The sequence below is a fragment of the Thalassophryne amazonica genome, chromosome 2 (assembly GCF_902500255.1).
Source record: "Thalassophryne amazonica chromosome 2, fThaAma1.1, whole genome shotgun sequence".
Taxonomy (NCBI): Eukaryota; Metazoa; Chordata; class Actinopteri; order Batrachoidiformes; family Batrachoididae; genus Thalassophryne; species Thalassophryne amazonica.
In genome coordinates this window covers 94,099,205-94,123,103 of record NC_047104.1, presented here as the reverse complement: position 1 = coordinate 94,123,103, position 23,899 = coordinate 94,099,205, and the positions used below count along the sequence as shown (strand labels likewise).

At 42.0% G+C, this 23,899-nt stretch overlaps 1 protein-coding gene across 2 annotated transcripts in view; it reads right to left on the bottom strand.

Annotated features, from left to right (window-relative positions):
- Window positions 1–11,396, bottom strand: part of slc38a7 (solute carrier family 38 member 7) — a 41,945-nt gene extending 30,549 nt beyond the window's left edge. For both annotated transcript variants that reach the window (XM_034189574.1, XM_034189563.1), the window contains exon 1: window positions 11,323–11,396. The gene's annotated coding sequence lies outside the window, so the exon portion shown is untranslated. The remainder of the gene's footprint in view (window positions 1–11,322) is intronic.
- Window positions 11,397–23,899: the final 12,503 nt, after the last annotated feature.

Genomic DNA, 23,899 nt, shown 5'->3' with positions numbered 1-23,899 from the left:
GGCACCATCAATGCTGAAAGGTACATCCAGGTTTTGGAGCAACACATGCTGCCATCCAAGCAACATCTTTTTCTGGGACGTCCCTGCTTATTTAAGCAAGACAATGCCAAGCCACATTCTGCACGTGTTACAATTCAATTTCAATTTATTAATTTATATAGCGCCAAATCACGACAAAGTCGCCCCAAGGCGCTTCACATAATTCACAACAACACAAATTAATCTAAATTCAAAATTAAAAGCAAGAAAAGCACAGTTAAAAGATAAAACACAGTAGAATAAAAAGAAATTACAAAGCAAACACAAACAGATTAAAAAATTAATGATAAGACAGTCTAAAAAAGTGGGTCTTCAGTCTTGATTTAAAACTCTCCACCGTGTCAGACTGCCGAATAACAGCAGGTAGATCATTCCAAAGAGCCGGACCACGGTAGGAGAAGGCTCTATACCCCACAGACTTTTTGTTCATCCTCGGAACACGCAGAAGCCCTGCACCCTGCGAACGCAAAGGCCTCGCAGGTACGTAGGGCTTAACCAAGTCCGCCAAGTAGGAAGGCGCCAGTCCATGAACAATTTTATAAACCAACAATAAAATTTGAAAATCCAATCTGGCAGAAACCGGTAGCCAATGAAGGGATGCCAGAATGGGAGTAATGTGGTCAAACCTTCTACATTGTGTCAAAATTCTGGCAGCAGCATTCTGCACCAACTGAAGTCCTCGAATGCTAGACTGCGGCAGGCCAGAGAATAAAGCATTACAATAATCCAATCTAGAAGAGACAAATGCGTGAATCAGAGTCTCAGCATCAGCCATAGCCAGGATGAGGCGAATCTTTGCTATATTTCTCAGATGAAAGAAAGCAGTCCTCGTAATGTCCCTAATGTGGAGGTCAAAGGACAACATAGGATCAAAGATTACCCCAAGGTTCCTCACTTTGTCAGTATGATGTATAACACATGAACCTAGGCTAAGCGCCAGCTGATCAAATTGGTGCCGATGTCTTGCTGGGCCAAGAACCATCATTTCAGTCTTATCAGAGTTCAAAAGTAGAAAGTTGCTAGACATCCAACTTCTCACTGCTGCAAGACAGTCCTGTAAAGATTTTATGTGGACAGGATTTCCAGCAGCTATCGGCATATACAACTGAGTATCATCAGCATAACAATGAAAAGCAACCCCGAAACACTGCAAAATGTTCCCAAGGGGTGCCATATACAGGGAAAAAAACAAGGGACCCAGAATGGATCCCTGCGGAACCCCGAACTTCATGCCCTTAAAGTCAGAGGTAGTGTCATTGCACAAAACACAATGGGAACGACCAGACAGATAAGACGTCAGCCACACAAGAGCAGTTCCAGTAATCCCGAAACAGTTTTCTAGCCTATCAAGTAGAATATGATGATCAACTGTGTCAAACGCAGCACTGAGATCCAACAACACCAATGCTGTAGTAGTATCCGAGTCCATTGCTCGCAGAAGATCATTAACTACTTTAATAAGTGCTGTTTCTCTGGAGTGATGTCTGCTAAAAGCAGACTGCAGTGGCTCAAAAAGGTCATTCTCAGTAAGATAGTCCACAAGCTGCCGTGAAACCACCTTTTCCAGAATTTTAGAGCAGAATGATAGATTTGATATCGGCCTATAATTTTTCAATTCACCAGGATCAAGATTAGATTTCTTGAGTAGTGGTTTAACCACTGCAGATTTAAAACAATTTGGAACAGATCCAGAGTTTAAAGAAAGGTTAATTTCCAGCACAGTCGGCCCAAGAATGGGCCAAAGATCCTTAAAAAATTTTGTTGGTATAGGATCAAATAAACAAGTTGTGCTTCTAGTAGACATCACGAGTTTCGTCAGCACACCTTGTGAGATACTGTTAAATTCCGTGAATCTAGGTAGCACCTCAGTAGTAGTCCCCAGCTCAGTAGCTGGATACAATGATTCAACCAAAGTATGCTGAGATGTGCTCAACCTAAAATCTTCTATTTTCTTTTCGAAATAGTCCAGAAAGTCCTGTGCTGAAAAAGGAGAACGACCAACAGGTGGCTGTCCATGAATAAGAAATGCCACCGTATCAAACAAGAACTTTGAGTTATGCTTGTTTTTGTTGATCAATTCAGAATAATACGCCTGCTTCGTAGCCAATAAAGCATGCTTATAATCTAAAATAGCTTCACGCCACGCAAGGTGAAACACCTCTAGTTTGGAACTAAGCCATTTCCGTTCCAACCCTCTAGCCTTCTTCCTAAGGTCACGCAAATAACTGTTGAACCAGGGTGTCTGTGCTTTGGGAAGGCGTGGCTTTAATAGAGGAGGTGCAATCTTATCAAGTGTGGTTTTTAGCACTAAATTCAGGCTATCTGCAAGACTGTCTACTGACTGAAATTTCATCAAGCTTGAAGTTAGGATTTCAGGTAGTCTCGCTTCGAGTTCAGTCAAAGTTGAAGGTTTAATTTGTCGCTGCAATGATAGGCAAGGTTGTTGCTCCACTAAACGCGGCAGCGTAACTGTAAACCTAACAAGCGAGTGGTCAGAGACCGTGGATGCAAGAGGCAGGATGTCGATATTTGTGACAGCAAGGCCACGTGCAAGAACCAAATCCAGAGTATTACCACTGATATGCGTTGAACCATGAATGAACTGCCGAAATGCTAGTGCATCCATGATTTCCATAAATGATTTACCGAGGGGATCAGAGAGCTTATTTATATGAATGTTAAAGTCACCAATAATCAAAATGTTGTCAACACTAGTTGAAAAACTAGAGATGAACGTGCCAAATTCATCTAAAAAATCAGAATATGGGCCAGGAGGCCTGTAGACAGTGACAATATAACATAGCTGATTTCCAGTTTTATGACCTTGAGAGTACTTAGCATCATGGGCATAACGGAGAATCAGATGCTCAAATGAATTATATTTCTGACCCCCAACAGTTACTAAAGTAAACCTGGATTTATAAATAAAAGCAACACCCCCGCCTTTCTTCACATCACGTGAAACGTGACAAAGTGTACTCCGGTGGGCAGGCCTCATTCAGAGGAAGGACAGCTGTGGATTTAATCCAGGTTTCACATAATCCAAGCATATCCAGACGATGATCCACAATTAAGTCATTCACCAGCAATGACTTCAGAGACAATGATCTGATGTTAATGAGACCCAAACTAAGGATCTCGGTGGGATCAGCAGGTTTTAATGCGGTCATGCGGAAGTTCTGCTCCTCAGCAGCGAGTGACGCAGCGCGTTTCAACGGCCGGAGGAGCTCAGGTGAAACGCCACATCTGCGAGCCCACAGACGACAGCACCAGCGTAAAAACTCTGCAGCCTGGCGAGAGGCAGCAGCGGGAAGCTGTGGCACAAACGGGCACAGCTTTAGTGGAGCCGGTCCGGTCATCAGTTCAGGAACAGGACGAATCCAGCAGCCTCTCGTGCGCAGCGCGCGCTCCCACGCCCAAAAATATCGTCCATCCCAGAGGAGGTGAGGATCAGACCCTCTAGTGAAGGCTGCCAGGTAAAACTTAAGTTTCACCAACACACCGCTCCGCTTTCTGCGCCTTCTAAAGCGCCTCCTCCGGAGAGGAACGCAAGGAAAACGGAGCAGGTGGAGTGGGACGTCCGCGAGCACAGGTGGCAGAGCAGGGCGGGGCCCTCCAAGCCCGGACCCAGACGACAGCAGTGGCTCATAAAGAGCATTAATGTCCAAGAGAGACTGGCGACCATACACAAGCAAGGCTGAAGTGTCCCGGCAGAACACACAGAGCAAAAACACAGCAACAAATAGCAAAAAACTCGACGAGCGGCAGGGCTGACGGCATGCCAAACACACAGGCGCCATCTTACCAAACACCGTTCCTCCCATTTCAAGGTCAAGGTTACAACAGCGTGGCTTCGTAGTAAAAGAGTACGGGTACTAGACTGGCCTGCCTGCAGTTCAGACCTGTCACCCATTGAAAATGTGTGACGCATTATGAAATGCAAAATACGACAACGGAGACCCCGGACTGTTGAACAACTGAAGTCGTACATCAAAAAAGAATGGGGAAGAATTCTACCTACAAAGCTTCAACAATTAGTGTCCTCAGTTCCCAAATGCTTATTGAGTGTTGTTAGAAGGTAAGGTGACGTAACACAGTGTTAAACATACCACTGTCTCAGCTTTTTTGAAACGTGTTGCAGGCATCCATTGCAAAATGAGCAAATGTTTGCATAAAAACAATAAAGTTTATCAGTTTGAACATTAAATATCTTGTCTTTGTGGTGTATTCAATTGAATATAGGTTGAAGAAGATTTGCAAATCATTGTATTCTATTTTTATTTACATTTTACACAATGTCCCAACTTCACTGGAATTGGGGTTGTATGTGTGTGTGTATATATATATATATATATATATATATATATATATATATATATATATATATATATATATATATATATATATATACACACACACACACACACACACGAGGGCTGTCCGTAAAGTATAGGTCCTTTTTATTTTTTTCAAAAACTATATGGATTTCATTCATATGTTTTTACGTCAGACATGCTTGTACCCTCGTGCGCATGCGTGAGTTTTTCCATGCCTGTCGGTGACGTCATTCGCCTGTGAGCACTCCTTGTGGGAGGAGTCGTCCAGCCCCTCGTCGGAATTCCTTTGTCTGAGAAGTTGCTGAGAGACTGGCGCTTTGTTTGATCAAACTTTTTTCTAAACCTGTGAGACACATCGAAGTGGACATGGTTTGAAAAATTAAGCTGGTTTTCAGTGAAAATTTTAACAGCTGATGAGAGATTTTGAGGTGATTCTGTCGCTTTAAGGACTTTTCACGGTGCGAGACGTCGCTCAGCGCTCTCAGGCAGCGTCATCAGCCTGTTTCAAGCTTAAAACCTCCACATTTCAGGCTCTATTGATCCAGGACGTCGTGAGAGAACAAAGTTTCAGAAGAAGTCGGTTTCAGCATTTTATCCGGATATTCCACTGTTAAAGGAGATTTTTTTAATGAAAGACGTGCGGACGGGTCCGCGTGTCGGGACGCAGCCGACGCGGCGGCACAGGAAAAACACCTCCGTGTTGATAACCATTTGTAAAATCCAGGCGTCTTTTGATGGCTTTCAGTGGAGTGAGTATATGAGAAATTGTTTATCAGCTGGAGATGTTCCAACTTTTCCTCAAGTCTTCCAACAGAGGTGTTTTTCCTGTGGCGGAGCGTCGCGGCGGCTGCGAGCCGACGCTGCAATCTGCCCGCACGTCTTTCATTAAAAAAATCTCCTTTAACAGTGGAATATCCGGATAAAATGCTGAAACCGACTTCTTCTGAAACTTCTCTGTTCTCTCACGACGTCCTGGATCAACAGAGCCTGAAATGTGGAGGTTTTAAGCTTGAAACAGGCTGATGACGCCGCCTGAGAGCGCTGCGAGACGTCTCGCACCGTGAAAAGTCCTTAAAGCGACAGAATCACCTCAAAATCTCTCATCAGCTGTTAAAATTTTCACTGAAGACCAGCTTAATTTTTCGAACCATGTCCACTTCGATGTGTCTCACAGGTTTAGGAAAAATTTTGATCAAACAAAGCGCCAGTCTCTCAGCAACTTCTCAGACAAAGGAATTCCGACGAGGGGCTGGACGACTCCTCCCACAAGGAGTGCTCACAGGCGAATGACGTCACCGACAGGCGTGGAAAAACTCACGCATGCGCACGAGGGTTCAAGGATGTCTGACGTAAAAACATATGAATGAAATCCATATAGTTTTTGAAAAAAATAAAAAGGACCTATACTTTACGGACAGCCCTCGTATTTATTACAAACTATGCTTGAGTGACCTTGACCATAAAGACAGTAAGATGTCTTAGGATCAATATACTGTAGCTAAAACACATACTAAGTTTGGTGAGAACTGGACCAGTACAACTGAGGTAATCTCACTCACAAGTGAAATATTGCATGACTGACTGAATGGTTCCAAGTACATACTGATTTCTAGCCCAGCAGGTGCCCCATGGAAAATAGTCTCACACTATTTAAATTTTAGTAATATCAACTGTACACAAGTGCTCCATTTGTACACTGTACAGTAGTTGGGACTGGAGACATGCCATAAGAAATGTCAATAAATGGCAGATACGTAGATGGATTTGTGCTGCATCCATAGCACACAAGGGTGTCACTGAACGGACTGATGAGCAAATAAATTATGTCAATGACACGCTATGTTCGTTATAGTAACTAGATCTCAACCCGACACACAGAGTGAAGTTGGTTACCAGTTACTTATTCTAGCACTTATTAGGCTATTTTTTTTTTTTTTGGTATGAATGACATCCAGTAGATCCACAGAGATGCATAATACAGAAAATCGGTCTGAAATTGCAAATAACTGTCTGAATATCTGTCCAGCCCGGAACCTATTTGGCTGAAAGTTTTTTTTTTGGTCAAAATGGCATTCTTTTCATCCAAGGAGATAATTAATATAGGTTTTGACTGAAAAAAATTGGATAACAACTGCAAATTGGGCTGAAATTGCGAATATCTGTGTGAATATCTATCCAGACACTTATTCAACTTTTTTTTTTTGGTATGAATGACATCTAGTGGATCCACAGAGATAGTAGAGAAGCTTGAATCTTCGACTGGACTGGGTTGCTTGATGCGAGGACGTTTTGCTTCAAATCGCAGAAGCTTCCTCAGCTAAAATTCTTGCTCTGGTGGTCTGACTTCTGTCTTGACTCTTGTATAGAAGAATAATCAATAAGTCACAAAAGCTGGAGTTTTAAACCTAACCAGACCCCTCCTACGGAGAGGCAGACTGCTATAGGCTAGTGACTAAACAATAGCTCTAATTAGCACCTATTGTGCTCTAGTTAGCACCCTCCTAATGACAGGGCAGCTGTCCCTCTCCTGATGGCTCCCTTGACGACTCTGCTGATGATGTGAATGACTCATTACCATGAACAAAAGATTGAAACTGCTTTGATCTGAGTACCCCATTGTAAACAGGGGATAAAGCGTGTCTCAGACCCCTCCCCGGTTAAGGCTGGGTTTCAAACGTTTCACAAAGAATGCCTCCTTGACCCCTCTCTCAAACCATTTCTTCTCTCTGGCTAATATTTTAACTTCCTTGTCCTCAAACGTGTGGTTAGTGTCTTTAAGGTGGAGATGAACTGCAGACTGAGGTCCACTGGCGCCGTCTCTGCGGTGCTGGTATAGCCTTTTGTGTAAAGGTTGCTTCGTTTCACCTATGTAGTGTTCGTTACAGTTTTCCTGACATCTGATAGAATACACTACATTGCTCTGTAACTAGGCATCCTATCCTTAGGGTGAACTAATTTCTGTCTCAAGGTGTTAACCGGTTTAAAGTAAACTGGGATTTTGTGCTGTCTGAAGATCCTCTGTAGTTTTTCCCATACTCCTGCTAAATAAGGGAGAGACACTCTTCTTCTTGTCTCCGTCTCCTGTCTATCTGGTCTCTTTGTTCTCTGGGACTTCTGCACTTTGTCCAGGGACCATCATGGGTACCCACATACTGTGAGGGCTTTCCGGACAAGTTGTTGTTCTTTAGCCCTTCCCTCTGCAGTTGTGGGCACCTGTAGGGTTCTGTGTTGAAGCGTCCTGATCACCCCGAGCTTGTGTTCAAGGGGGTGGTTTGAGCCAAAGAGCAGATATTGGTCAGTGTGAGTTGGTTTTCTGTAAACCCCTGTCTGGAGCTGCCTGTTCTCTCCAACTGTAACATCACAGTCCAAGAAGGCTAAATGGTTGTTTCTGGCATCCTCACGTGTGAACTTGATATTGGCGTCCACCGAGTTGATGTGTTCTGTAAAGTCCTCAACTTCCTGTTGCTTGATTTTAACCCATGTGTCATCAACATATCTGAACCAGTGACTGGGAGAGATGCCCGTGAAAGACGTCAAGGCTGTCTTCTCCACTCGATCCATGTACAGATTGGCCACAATGGGGGATACCGGAGACCCCATCACACAACCATGAATCTGCCTGTAGTAATTCCCCCTAAACAGGAAATACGTGGTGTTAAGACAGATCTCCAAGAGTTGGCAGATGTGGTCTGGTGTGAGTTTGGTCCTTTCAAGTACAGACACATCCTCCAGCAGTCTTTGCCTCACAGCTGAGACGGCCTCAGCGGTGGGGATGCAGGTGAACAATGAAGTCACATCAAATGACACGATGGTTTCATCTGCCTCCAGCTGCAGGTCCTTGATCTTGTTCACAAATTCTTGTGTGTTCTCCACATGGTGTTCTGAGTTACCCACTAGAGGAGCCAAGATCCACTTGAGGTGCTTGGCCAAATTGTACGTGATGGAATCTGTGCTACATACAATAGGCCTGAGGTGCCCACAACTGCAGAGGGAAGGGCTAAAGAACAACAACTTGTCCGGAAAGCCCTCACAGTATGTGGGTACCCACGATGGTCCCTGGACAAAGTGCAAAAGTCCCAGAGAACAAAGAGACCAGATAGACAGGAGACGGAGACAAGAAGAGGAGGAGTGTCTCTCCCTTATTTAGCAGGAGTAGGGGGAAAACTACAGAAGATCTTCAGACAGCACAAAATCCCAGTTTACTTTAAACCGGTTAACACCTTGAGACAGAAATTAGTTCACCCTAAGGACAGGATCCCTAGTTACAAACAGAGCAATGTAGTGCATTCTATCAGATGTCAGGAAAACTGTAACGAACACTACATAGGTGAGACTAAGCAACCTTTACACAAAAGGCTATACTAGCACCGCAGAGAGGGCGCCAGTGGACCTCAGTCTGCAGTTCATCTCCACCTTAAAGACACTAACCACGTTTGAGGACAAGGAAGTTAAAATATTAGCCAGAGAGAAGAAATGGTTTGAGAGAGGGGTCAAGGAGGCATTCTTTGTGAAACGTCTGAAACCCACCCTTAACTGGGGAGGGGGTCTGAGACACGCTTTATCCCCTGTTTACAATGGGGTACTCAGATCAAAGCAGTTTCAGTCTTTTGTTCATGGTAATGAGTCATTCACATCATCAGCAGAGTCATCAAGGGAGCCATCAGGAGAGGGACAGCTGCCCTGTCATTAGGAGGGTGCTAACTAGAGCACAATAGGTGCTAATTAGAGCTTTGTTTAGTCACTAGCCTATAGCAGTCTGCCTCTCGGTAGGAGGGATCTGGTTAAGTTTAAAACTCCAGCTTTTGTGACTTCTTGATTATTCTTCTCTACAAGAATCAAGACAGAAGTCAGACCACCAGAGCAAGAATTTTAGCTGAGGAAGCTTCTGCGATTTGAAGCGAAACGTCCTCGCATCAAGTAACCCAGTCCAGTCGAAGATTCAAGCTTCTCTACTATGGAAACCACCTGGACAACTGAGAGCCTACACAGAAAGATCCACAGAGATGCATAATAGAGGAAATTGGACTGAAATTGTGAATATCTGTCTGAATATCTATGCAGTCCAGTGCAGACATTTATTTGGCCGGAAAAAACAAAACAAAACCGTTATTTATTTTTTTTTGGTCAGAATGGCATTAATTTGGTCCAAGGAGATAATTAATATAGGTTTTGCCTGATAAAATTGGGTTATGACTGCAAATTGGGCTGAAACTGCAAATATCTGTTGGGGTATGTGTCCAGACACTTATTCAGTTACCACTTACTTATTCAGACACTTATTTGACATTTTTTTGGTATGAATGACATTCGGTGGATCCACAGAGATGCATAATAGAAGAAATTGGACTGAAATTGTGAATATATGTCTGAATGTCTGTGCAGTCCAATCCAGACACTTATTCGGCCGATAAAAATTTTCCTTTATTTTTTGGTCAGAATGGCATTATTTTGGTCCAAAGAGATAATGAATATAGATTTTGACTGAAAAAAAGGGTTACAACTGCAAATTGGGCTGAAATTGTGAGTATCTGTCTCAATATCTGTCCAGACACTTATTCAGCAAAATTTTTTTTTTATTTTTGTATTTTATTTTTGGTATGAATAACATTTGATGGATCCACACAGATGCATAATATAGGAAAACGGCCTGAAATTGTGAATATCTGTCCAGTCCGGTTCAGACTCTTATTCGGCTGAAAAAAAGGGTTTTTTTTTTGGTCAGAATGGCATTAATATGGACCAAGGAGATAATTAATATAGGCTTTGACTGAAAAGAATTGAGCTAACAACTGCAAATCGGGCTGAAATTGCGAATATCTGTCTGAATATCTGTCCAGACATCCAGTGGATCCACAGAGATGCGCAATAGAGGAAACTGGACTGAAATTGTGAATATCTGTCTGAACAGTCCAGTCACTTACTCTGACAAAAAAGACAAAAAAAAAAATTCAGTTATTTTTTGGTCAGAATGTCATTCAATTGGTCCAATGAGATGAGTTATATAGATTTTACGTGAAAAGTATTGTGGTACAATTGGAAATCAGGCCGAAATTGCAAATATCTGTTTGAATTTCTGTTCAGTCCAGTCCAGACACTTATTCAACGGGAAAAAAAAACATTCCATTGATTTATTTGGTCAGAGTGGCATTCCGCTGGTCCAAATGTGCTCAAATTGCAAAGATTATTCTGTCTGAATTTCTGTCCAGTGGACAGATGTTCAGACCGATATTCACAATTTCAGCCCGATTTACAGTTGTATCCCCATTTTTTTCAGTCAAAACCTATACTAATCATCTTCTTGGATGAAAAGAATGCCATTTTGACCAAAAAATAAACAAACCTTTTTTTCAGCCGAATAAGTGTCTGGATCAGACTGGACAAATAGACAGATATTTGCAATTTCAGGCTGATTTCTTATATTATGCATCTCTGCATGGATCCACTGGATGTCATTAATCCCCCCGTCCCAAAAAACAAACAAACAAAAAAATTTCCGAGTATGTATCTGAACAAGTAATTAGTAACTGGTAGCCAACTTCACTTTTTTTTTTTTGGCTGAATTAAGTGTCTGAATAAGTAGCTAGTAAGTGGTAACCAACTTCACTCCGGTTTGGATGGAGGCGTCAAAGAGCGCTCTACACCACCATCAGAACTCCAAATGGAAAAACCGTATGTCTCTGAGGTAGCGTTTCAGAGATTTATAAAAACCGATGACAGGCTAATAGGCGTTACTTTTTTATATTTTTCGTTGAGGTTAAAATAAGCGCACTCAGCCCTTTTGTTCGAATATCTTCTTGTAGCTAAGCTAGCTGCCAGATGTTACAAGCAGATAAAGATAAAATACAATCACCAAAAACCCCACACAAATCAAATACACCCATTACTTATATTCACAGTTGCTTCCACACAATTTACCGATAAGTCGATTATTTAAAGACGACTGTACCTTCAGCGTATCAGCCTCCAGCAAAATCAGAATGACAGAGCGTCTGTTTTGGCAGGTTGAGAGCCCAGAAGGGCACATGACTCCATCACCATCACCTGACAGTGTAGACTTGTGGGTAATGTAGTTCTCTCAAAGTGTGACGAAAGCCTTTTTCCTGATCTCAAGGAAAGTAATAAATATCGCCTCTGCCCATTTCTACCAAAGTAATTTTGTAAAATTATATATATATATATATATATATATATATATATATATATATATATATATATATATATATATATATATATATATATATAAAATACTCCATGTATAAGAGTAGTTTGTGGACTCCTACTTTGTTACACTGGGGCAGTGCAGTGCCCGTTGAAAAGTCGGAGCTTTGTTGATGATCTTTGTCGAAGCCATGTGAGAACGTTCTGCATTTTGATGATAAAGCAAGAAGCATCTGTGTGTCTGTGGCTCGCATATTTCTCAGATGATGGATGAAGCTGTTTCTAACGAAATAATAATACCTCCCTCATGACATTTTCTGACGTCAAGGATATAGTTTATCATCCTTGATGTCAGAAAGAAAGTGATAAGGGATTTTTTTTCTTAGAAACACAGCACAAACAATACAGTAAAATTTTTAAGTTGGGAAATTCCCCTTGTAATGTGAATTAACATAAGTTTATGGCACTGTTCATGTCATTCTGGAGGATTCACAGCCTGGTTCTTCTTTCCTGATGCTTGTGGCCATCGGCAAGACGATTTTTTATTGAACACATTAAAACAATATAGAAAAATGTACATCTTATAGGGACTATACATTTTCATACAATAAAAGTGTTGTCAAAATACAGAGAAATATAAAGTAATAATGACAAAACAAAAAGAAGAAAATGAAAGGACTATCTAGAAATTAAAATCTTGGGTATATTTCAAATAAGCAAGAAAGGAGATATTTCTCCACAGATCTTTCTAGCTATTTTGTTGGGACAAGTAGCTCATCTTGTCGGACACGGTATGAGTGCTGAGCCCCTGACACCGGCTATTTTCGGCCACAGCATACTCGCCTACCAACCGCTGACACCCCCTTCCTCCGAATAGTTTGTGCCAACCCTGCACACTCAACCCATGCGTTAGTCTCACCCGAGAACATTCCGCCTTATGCCAATAATGATGACTTCAAAATAAAGGTTTTGAAAATTAATCCCCAAAATTTTCATAATAAATGATGCACATCATGCACAAGCCATATCCGAAAGCTGAGGCTGATCTGACAAACATAGCTGCAAGCCACATACACAGTTTGTAAATATCATCATCCCTCCAGCTTATCCTTGGTTTTCCTCAAGGCCTCCTCCCAGGTGGAAGTGTCTGAAGACCTCCCGAGCGAGACAACCAGGGGGTATCCTCCCCAGATATCCAAACCACGTCACCTGGCTCCTTTCAAGGCAAAGCAGTGGCTCTACTCAGTCCCCCCTGGATATCGGCGCTTCTCACCCCGTCCCCAAGTCTAAGCCTAGATACCCACAACCTTGTTCTTGCAGGGTATTAAACAAAGCTAATGACCGTAGTTGAGGATAGGTGTGTAAATCGACTGGTTTTGCCTTCTTTCTCAGCTCTTTCTTCACCATGATGGTCTGTTACAGCATGCACAGAACATCAGACACAACCCAATCAGTCTATTCATCTTATGCTCCAACTTAACCCCAACTCATGATCAAGACCCTGAGAAAGCTGAACTCCTCCACTTTGGGAAATAACTGTCACCTGACCTGAAGGAGACAATTGTAACACCTGTGCTGTTAGGCAAGGGCAATGGGTTAGGACCAGTTCTAGATTCTTAATGCAGTGGTGTGCAATTCAAAGATAGAGCCAATGACAGGAAATTTTAAACAGAAAAGCCAGCAAAATGTAATACAAGCAATAAGAGACACATCATTAACATTAATGAAACTTAAAAATCAAAGTTTCCTTTATAAAACTTTTTTTTACCTCACTATTTGAAATAAAGTTCTGTTAAGGTTTTAATTTGTTTCTTTTTCTTGTTTCAGTCAAAGATGTTTAGCTTTCATGTATGACCAGTCATTTTATTTCAAGTTTTTGCAGTTTAAACCCATTTTACGTTGCTTTAATTTACATTTAAGCTTTGTTTTAGGTTTATACTATTTGATTGTATCAATTTCAAAACAGTATTTGTCACTTTGAAATGACACCTTATGTACCCTTTAAAGTACACAAAACAATCAATCAGAAACATTCAAATGATACCAGTTATTGCAGAGCAAAAACAAATAAATACTTTTCCGTAAATGTCCAAAAGCTTGCAAGGTCTCACTTGTCTCTTTAAATGTTCTGTAATCCAGTGCAGAATCCTTTTGTTTCTACCCAAACCTTTGTCCTGTAATGAGTAAGGTTTTCTGATGCTCAAAGGGTAGCGCGTGTGCGTTGTGCCTTGTCTGTTAATGGATCCAGGGATTTGTCCGTTGGCTCGCCTTGCTCATCAACTCAGGTCCGAGTGCAAGTCCAGGGAATGAGGTGGTTCTCAGGTGGAGTAAGAAACCTGGCCTGCTAAACAGGCCAAAATAAATAAATACACAAAACAAACAAACTACTCTTAGTACAAAAATAAAATAAATCTGAGATAAAACCTAAATCAAGCCGCTTCACAAGCTACGGTTGCTAGGTAGCAACTGTAGCTGTTAACGGTAAACTAGTTGCTTACAGTTAAATAAAAATGAAGTTTCTCTTCACATAAAATAGATTTACAGAGTAACTTTCACAGCAGAAAATAAAAGGGCAAATAATGTTTTACCATTTCTATGCTCTCCTCAGTCTCAGACGGAGGTTTAAGTGCCTCTTTGTAACCAGTGCAGCGACACCGCTGTTCAAAGACACATATTAAAGTAAGCTACTTAACAGAAAACTCTGAGAAAAGTGGTATTCCTTAAACAAAACTCACCAAATTGCCTCCAAAAGGCTACTTAAAAACCAGAGTGCACTCCTCCTCCGTACAGGCCAGGTTTTACTTTTGTAGTTTTCTGAGTGTTTTTAATAGCAAACTGCTGCTCTGTGCTCTGCGTCTCTCTGCTAGTACCCAGAATCTGATTCTTCACAATCTGATTCTTGTTCAGCACTTTCTGTTTGTTGATGTGTTTTGGGTCGCGGGGTTTTGTCTCTGATTGGTTGTTCTGTCTCCTTTGTGCTGGTGGGAAGAAAACCATAGGGTAGCAACAAGTCACAATGGAGGGTTCTTTGAGGACCTTCTTTAGGCTTGGTTCACATGGCAGGATAATTCGGACCCGATTTTCCCTTTCCGACAATCTTAAGGATGCCCCAACAATTGTGATGGTGCTAAAGATAATCTTATCAGATATTCCTGCCATGTGTGGTGTGTTAAGAGTGGTCTGATCTGCTCGGAAGGATGCCAGGAGGGCTCCGATCGCAAATCGGGGATATATGTTGGATTTTTTTGGCCCGATATCGCAACGTGTGTTGTGTCCTCTGACCAAAACAAGCACGCAGCCTGCTGAAAGTGATGTGCAGCCAACCAGAAAGCGAGGTGACGGACGTATGGAGTGGAAAATAAAATCAAAACAGCTGTTCTGACTTACCAGAAAGTCCGGTGGTCGTGCTGTCTCCACTCGTTTAAAGAACGCCTTTTCTTTTTCTCTTTGTATTTTTCCCCCTCTGTTTTAAATAGTCCACAAAGTATCTCCGTTTGTTTACTCTGAAGTCACGTTTAATCACGAGAGAGTTTGCAAGATTTCCTGTCTGAGCTGGGAATGTTCATGTGTGAAATCTGTTTGCGTGTGGTCTCTCAGATAAAAATCATAGATCTGACAGTTTTGGTCATACAGTTTGTGGCGTTCAGCCACATGGTAAGGACAACGACACCATACACAAACAGATTTCACACATGAACATTCCCAGCTCAGACAGGACATGTGTGGTCTCTCCAGGGGTGTAGCACCAAATTCTGGGCCCTAGGTACTAGCCATATTGAAGACCCCCCCCCACACACACTGTTAAGTTCTTTTTTATTAACGCAAACACCAAATTTCTAATGCATAGTCAAACCAGGTCTAAATCATGTATACCTGGGAGTCAGAACCCTTTTTAAAGTTGGGGGAGCAATATTGAGTTAGGGGGTCTGGAGGACCAAATTGCACCATTTTCTAGAAAAATAGTGCAATTTGGTCCCCCAGACCCCCAACTCAATATAGCTAGCTTTCAAGCTCACCTCTCTTTTCAAAGAATTTGGTTAGCAGCTGCTTTCCCTCATTTAGTTTTCTTTCCCTGTCCTTTTTTCTCTTCTTTTTTGAAATCCGTACTTTGATTTTTTAGGAAAGACATATTTTATTTCAGCCTAGGGCTGCAACTAACCATTATTTTACTAAATCAGTTCATCGGTCGATTATTTTTTCGATTAATCATTTTTTTTTTTTTTTTTAAACTTACATGTGAGTTTTGCCATTATTTCTTTAAGTGAGTTATTATTAAAAGGTCTTTGTCACACAACATCAACGTTTGACCTTGTAACAAAGTTATGTTATATTCTCATCAAAAACATACCTGGAGTAGTGTTTTATTTTGCACATACATACATCACTGACACACCACAAAGATTTCCATCAGGTTTAGATGCCTACAGCAACTATCTCAACCACTGACAACATATTGAGCGCTGCTTTTGATACTGTTGACCATAAAATTTTATTACAGAGATTAGAGCATGCCATAGGTATTAAAGGCACTGCGCTGCGGTGGTTTGAATCATATTTGTCTAATAGATTACAATTTGTTCATGTAAATGGGGAATCTTCTTCACAGACTAAAGTTAATTATGGAGTTCCACAAGGTTCTGTGCTAGGACCAATTTTATTCACTTTATACATGCTTCCCTTAGGCAGTATTATTAGACGGTATTGCTTAAATTTTCATTGTTACGCAGATGATACCCAGCTTTATCTATCCATGAAGCCAGAGGACACACACCAATTAGCTAAACTGCAGGATTGTCTTACAGACATAAAGACATGGATGACCTCTAATTTCCTGCTTTTAAACTCAGATAAAACTGAAGTTATTGTACTTGGCCCCACAAATCTTAGAAACATGGTGTCTAACCAGATCCTTACTCTGGATGGCATTACCCTGACCTCTAGTAATACTGTGAGAAATCTTGGAGTCATTTTTGATCAGGATATGTCATTCAAAGCGCATATTAAACAAATATGTAGGACTGCTTTTTTGCATTTACGCAATATCTCTAAAATCAGAAAGGTCTTGTCTCAGAGTGATGCTGAAAAACTAATTCATGCATTTATTTCCTCTAGGCTGGACTATTGTAATTCATTATTATCAGGTTGTCCTAAAAGTTCCCTAAAAAGCCTTCAGTTAATTCAAAATGCTGCAGCTAGAGTACTGACGGGGACTAGAAGGAGAGAGCATATCTCACCCATATTGGCCTCTCTTCATTGGCTTCCTGTTAAATCTAGAATAGAATTTAAAATTCTTCTTCTTACTTATAAGGTTTTGAATAATCAGGTCCCATCTTATCTTAGGGACCTCGTAGTACCATATCACCCCAATAGAGCGCTTCGCTCTCAGACTGCAGGCTTACTTGTAGTTCCTACGGTTTGTAAGAGTAGAATGGGAGGCAGAGCCTTCAGCTTTCAGGCTCCTCTCCTGTGGAACCAGCTCCCAATTCGGATCAGGGAGACAGACACCCTCTCTACTTTTAAGATTAGGCTTAAAACTTTCCTTTTTGCTAAAGCTTATAGTTAGGGCTGGATCAGGTGACCCTGAACCATCCCTTAGTTATGCTGCTATAGACGTAGACTGCTGGGGGGTTCCCATGATGCACTGTTTCTTTCTCTTTTTGCTCTGTATGCACCACTCTGCATTTAATCATTAGTGATCGATCTCTGCTCCCCTCCACAGCATGTCTTTTTCCTGGTTCTCTCCCTCAGCCCCAACCAGTCCCAGCAGAAGACTGCCCCTCCCTGGGCCTGGTTCTGCTGGAGGTTTCTTCCTGTTAAAAGGGAGTTTTTCCTTCCCACTGTAGCCAAGTGCTTGCTCACAGGGGGTCGTTTTGACCGTTGGGGTTTTACATAATTATTGTATGGCCTTGCCTTACAATATAAAGCGCCTTGGGGCAACTGTTTGTTGTGATTTGGCGCTATATAAAAAAATTGATTGATTGATTGATTGATAAGTAGAAGTATAGATACTGCAGTTTAAAAGCACTCTGGTAAAAGTTGAAGTATCAACTTGACCTCTTTACTCAAGTAAAAGTGAAAAAGTATGTGCTCCAAAACCTACTTAAAGTATGAAAGTATAAAGTAACCTTTAAAAAAAAAAAAGGTAGATGCCACTATATGAATTGAAAGCTTAATTTAAAAACTGATTCGTTCTACATGTGGCCCAAGACCCAAAACCCAAAATTACCCTTAAGTAACAAATGTGTGTACTTTTGACACCACTGGTTGGTTTAAATTTTCTGTTTTGTTTTATCAGATTACTTTTGTCCGTTTCTTTAAAACTGTATTGTGGCATTATTTGTTATTATTACGCTTATTGTTTTTGTTTCTATTATTAATTATTACTGACATATAAATACAAATAAATTAATAAAATATTACAATTTGTAATACATTTGAGTCTTTTACGACAACACACGCTGAGCCATGAATTATTATAAAGAAAACAAATGTGCTGACAGCTGCAAAAGCTTAATGCTATTCTTCAACAGTGAAAACGCCATAGACATGCTAACACATTAGCATCTGTCCCGTTTTTAAGTTATAAAATACATCTATCAACTGTTTCAGAAGACCATAACAGGTCACATTAACATAAAAAGGTAAATGTTACTCACAGACATATGCTCTTTGGGGTTTTAGTGGGGAAAAATTAAGATTAAGCGAAATAAAACACTGAATCAAGTACCAGACCGAAGCAGTGATTCGCAGATTGAAGCAGATCTGTGAATCACTGCTTCGATTGGTTCAAGGTTCAAAGCAAAGCCGCGCTGCAGAAACGGTTGATTTATATGGAAGAAACGAAACATTTGCGGTAAAACAAAGTTATTTAATAACTGACTAAATTAGTTGACAACTATTTTGATAATCGATTAAATCGATTAGTTGTTTCAGCACTACTACACCTCCTCTTTCTGTCAGATCCCGTTTGGGATGTGTGTGTGTGTGTGTGTGTGTGTGTGTGTGTGTGTGTGTGTGTGTGTGTGTGTGTGTGTGTGTGTGTGTGTGTGTGTGTGTGTGTGTGTGTGTGTGTGTGTGTGGGTGGGTGGGAGTGTCGCCTGTGAGCCTGGACTAAACCATTGTACAACTGTGCAGGGGTGGAAAGGGCCCTCAGAGATCTTTCAATATTATTGTTAGAGCAGAATTATGTTTTGCAACATTTATACATTCATTCTAATTATATTCTTTTACAACATGAATTGTATAGACATTAATAACATGCAACACAAAAATGTATTCAATGCCAGTTTTTTGTGCTCCCCCCATGCTCTGGGCCCTGGGTACATAGTACCCTTTACCCCCCAGTCCAACGCCCCTGTGTCTCTCAGAACTCAGCCACATGGGGTGTGCAGCCAGTACATTCTGAGTGCCGGTCCCAAGCCCAGATAAATGAGGAGGGTTGCGTCAGCAAGGGCATCCGGCGTAAAACAAGCCAACCCAACTATGCAGACTAAGAATCGAATTTCCATACCCGATCGGTCAAGGCCTGGGTTAACAACGTCCGCCACCGGTGCTGTTGCCCAACAGGGTGCCAGTGGAAATTGGGCTACTGCTGGGCGAAGACGACGAAGAGGAGGAGGAGAATGTTTCCACAAACAGCAGGAGAAGAAGAAAACTAGAAGGGTGGAAATGAGAGTGGGGACTTTGAATGTTGGTAGTATGACTGGTAAAGGGAGAAAGCTGGCTGATATGATGGAGAGGAGAAAGGTAGACGTGTGTGTGCAAGAGACCAAGTGGAAGGAAAGTAAGAGCAGGAGCTTCGGCGGTGGGTACAAATTGTTGTACCATGGTGAGGACAGGAAGAGAAATGGTGTTGGGGGTCATTTTAAAGGAAGAGTACATTAAAAGTGTGTTGGAGGTTAAGCGAGTGTCTGACAGGGTGATGAGTGTGAAGTTGGAAATTGAAGGGGTGATGATGAATATCATCAGTGCATATGCCCCACAGGTAGGTTGTGAGATGAAGGAGAAAGAAGATTTCTGGAGTCTGTTAGATGAGGTGGTGGAGGGTGTGCCCAAGCATGAAAGAATGGTGAAGGGAACAGAGGTGATGAGGAAGTAATGGGTAGATATCGTATCAAGGATAGGAATGGGGAAGGACAGAGGGTAGTTGATTTTGCAAAAAGGATGGAAATGGCTGTGGTGAATACCCACTTTAAGAAAAGGGAGGAGCACAGGGTAACATATAAGAGTGGAGGAAGGTGCACACAGGTGGACTACATTCTTTATAGGAGATGCAAGCTAAAAGAAATGAGAGACTATAAGGTGGTGGCAGGAGAGAGTGTTGTTAGACAGCATAGCATGGTTGTTTGTAGGATGACTTTAGAGGTAAAGAAGAAAAAGAGAGTGAGAGCTCAACAAAGGATCAGAGGGTGTAAGCTGAAGGAGGAAGACTGTTGTGTGAAAGTTAGCGAGAAGGTGAGAGAAGCACTGGTTGGGGGGGAAGCAATTTTGGACAACTGGAAAAGTACTGCAGATGTGGTGAGGGAGACAGCTAGGACAGTAGTGGGCATGACATCTGGACAGTGGAAGGATGGCAAGGAGACTTGGTAGTGGAATGAAGAGGCCCAGGAAAGCATAAGGAGAAAGAGGTTGGCGAAAAAGTTTTGGGATAGTCAGAGAGATGAAGAAAGTAGACAGGATTACAAGGCGATGCGGCGTAAGGCGAAAAGAGAAGTGGCAAAAGCGAAGGAAAAGGCATATTGCAAGCTGTACAAGAAGGTGAATAGTAAGGAAGGAGAAAAGGACTTGTACCAATTGGCCAGACAAAGGGACAGAGCTGGAAAGGATGTGCAGCAGGTTAGGGTGGTAAAAGATGCACATGGTAATGTGCTGACAAGTGAGGAGTGTGTGCTGAGAAGGTGGAGGGAATATTTTGAAGAGCTGATGAATGAAGAAAATGAGCGAGAGAAAAGGCTGGATGATGTGGTGAGACTAAGTCAGGAAGTACAAGAGATTAGTAAGGAAGAAGTGAGGGCTGCTATGAAGAGGATGAAGAGTGGAAAGGCAGTTGGTCCAGATGACATTCCAGTGGACGCATGGAAATATCTAGGAGAGATGGCAGTGGAGTTTCTAACCAGATTGTTTAATAAAATCTTGGAAAGTGAGAGGATGCCTGAGGAGTGGAGATGAAGTGTGCTGGTGCTGGTTCCTATTTTCAAGAACAAGGGTGATGTGCAGAGCTGCAGTAACTACAGAGGCATAAAGTTGATCAGTCACAGCATGAATTTATGGGAAAGAATAGTAGAAGCTAGGCTTAGAAAACAGGTGAAGATCTGTGAACAACAATATGGTTTCATGCCGAGAAAGAGCACTACGGATGCAATGTTTGCTCTGAGAATAGTGTTGGAGAAGTACAGAGAAGGACAGAAAGAGTTACATTGTGTGTTTGTGGACTTAGAAAAAGCTTATGATAGGGTGCCAAGAAAAGAGCTGTGGTATTGTATGAGGAAGTCTGGAGTGGCAGAGAAGTATGTTAGGGTAGTGCAGGACATGTACAAGAATAGTGTGACAGCGGTGAGATGCACAGTAGGAATCAAAGACTCATTCAAGGTGGAGGTATGATTACACCAAGGATCAGCTCTGAGTCCTTTCTTGTTTACAGTGGTGATGGACAGGTTGACGGATGAGATCAGACAGGAGTCCCCATGGACTATGATGTTTGCAGATGACATTGTGATCTGTAGTGAGAGTAGAGAGCAAGTTGAGTCTAGTCTGGAGAGGTGGAGATATGCTTTGGAGAGAAGGGGAATGAAAGTCAGTAGAAGCAAGACTGAGTACATGTGTGTGACTGGGAGGGAGCCCAGTGGAATAGTGCAGTTACAAGGAGTAGAAGTGGTGAAAGTAGATGAGTTTAAATATTTGGGGTCAACTGTTCAAAGTAATGGAGAATGTGGTAAAGAGGTGAAGAAGAGAGTGCAGGCAGGGTGGAGTGGGTGGAGAAAGGTGGCAGGAGTGATTTGTGACCGAAGAATATCAGCAAGAGTGAAGGGGAAGTTTACAAGACAGTAGTGAGACCAGCTATGTTGTACGGTTTAGAGATGGTGGCACTAACAAAAAGACAGGAGGCGGAGCTGGAGGTGGCAGAGCTGAAGATGTTGAGATTTTCTTTGGGAGTGACAAGAATGGACAAGATTAGGAATGAACATATCAGAGGGACAGCTCAGGTGGAACGGTTTGGAGACAAAGTCAGAGAGGCGAGATTGAAATGGTTTGGACGTGCAGAGGAGGGACCCAGGGTATATAGGGAAAAGGATGCTGAGGATGGAGTCACCAGGCAGGAGGAGAAGAGGGAGCCCAAAGAGGAGGTTTATGGATGTGCTGAGGGAGGACATGCAGGTGGTTGGTGTGACAGAGGAAGATACAGAGGACAGGGTGAGATGGAAACGATTGAACTGCTGTGGTGACCCCTAATGGGAACAGCCGAAAGACAAAGAAGAAGTGTGGTCTCTCAGGTTTTGGAAACCTAAAGATAATTTTAAAATCCTGTCGTGTGAACCAGGCTTTAGTCTCTGGCTTTACAATGTAAACAGGTAGATTGTTTCACTACAACATGGACTTCCGATTCCCACCTGTCGGCTAACTTATGTTTGCCTCTAATGCAAACGTTTCTGACAAGAACTTGATCACCCTCTTTTAAGGTGGAGTCAATTATGTGTTTGTCAAATCTTGCTTTGTTGCGACCTGCTGATTTATTTGCCATTTGTGTTGCAATTTTGTAGCTGGACTCAAGGTGTGATTTAAGGTTGTGAAAATACTCAGAGTGAAAACCTGATTGATGGTGGACTGGCAGACTGAAGGCGAGATCGACTGGGAGCCTTGGCTGTGGGCCAAACATTAGCTCATATGGTGTGAATCTGGTTACCTCATTTTTAGTACAGTTATAAGGATGTACTAAAGGTCGAACATGTTCTCACCAGTGAGTTTTTTTATGGTTCTCTAAAGTGCCAAGCATGTTGAGAAGTGTTCTGTTGACACGTTCAACAGGGTTCCCCCTCAGGTGGTAGGGTGTAGTTCGAACCTTTTGAATGCCAGCAAGTAGACAAAGCTCTTTATCGTGCGGGACCCGAAATCTGGGCCCTGATCGCTATGAACTTTCTCAGGGAAACCATAATGTGAGATGAAGTTTTCCAAGAGGAATCTAGCAACAGTGCGTGCTTTTTGGTTTGGTGTAAGCAAAGCAAGAGCATACTTGGTGAAATGGTCTGTTATTACCAACACATCTTTGGTGTTGCTTGAATCTGGATGCAGAGTTAAGAAATCGATACACACTAGCTCGAGAGGACATGTGACAGCGATATTCACTAACAGCGCAGCTTTATCATTATTATCAGGTTGTCCTAAAAGTTCCCTGAAAAGCCTTCAGTTAATTCAAAATGCTGCAGCTAGAGTTCTGACAGGGACTAGAAGGAGAGAGCATATCTCACCCATATTGGCCTCTCATCATTGGCTTCCTGTTAATTCTAGAATAGAATTTAAAATTCTTCTTCTTACTTATAAAGTTTTGAATAATCAGGTCCCATCTTATCTTAGGGACCTCATAGTACCATATCACCCCAATAGAGCGCTTCGCTCTCAGACTGCAGGCTTACTTGTAGTTCCTAGGGTTTGTAAGAGTAGAATGGGAGGCACATCCTTCAGCTTTCAGGCTCCTCTCCTGTGGAACCAGCTCCCAATTCAGATCAGGGAGACAGACACCCTCTCTACTTTTAAGATTAGGCTTAAAACTTTCCTTTTTGCTAAAGCTTATAGTTAGGGCTAGATCAGGTGACCCTGAACCATCCCTTAGTTATGCTGCTATAGACTTAGACTGCTGGGGGGTTCCCATGATGCACTGAGTGTTTCTTTCTCTTTTTGCTCTGTATGCACCATTCTGCATTTAATCATTAGTGATTGATCTCTACTCCCCTCCCCCACATGTCTTTTTCCTGGTTCTCTCCCTCAGCCCCAACCAGTCCCAGCAGAAGACTGCCCCTCCCTGAGCCTGGTTCTGCTGGAGGTTTCTTCCTGTTAAAAGGGAGTTTTTCCTTCCCACTGTTGCCAAGTGCTTGCTCACAGGGGGTCGTTTTGACCATTGGGGTTTTTCCGTAATTATTGTATGGCTTTGCCTTACAATATAAAGCGCCTTGAGGCAACTGTTTGTTGTGATTTGGAGCTATATAAATAAAATTCATTTGATTTGATTTGATTTATCTGGTTGGACTTTGCGGCGAGTGCAACGTTCACAAGTCTTGAATTTTGAATTCTACATATGAGGCCATTTTGGGCCAATAGAATGGTGTCCTTTCAAGATATAAAGTTCTTTCAACACCCATGTGCCCCATGTTGTC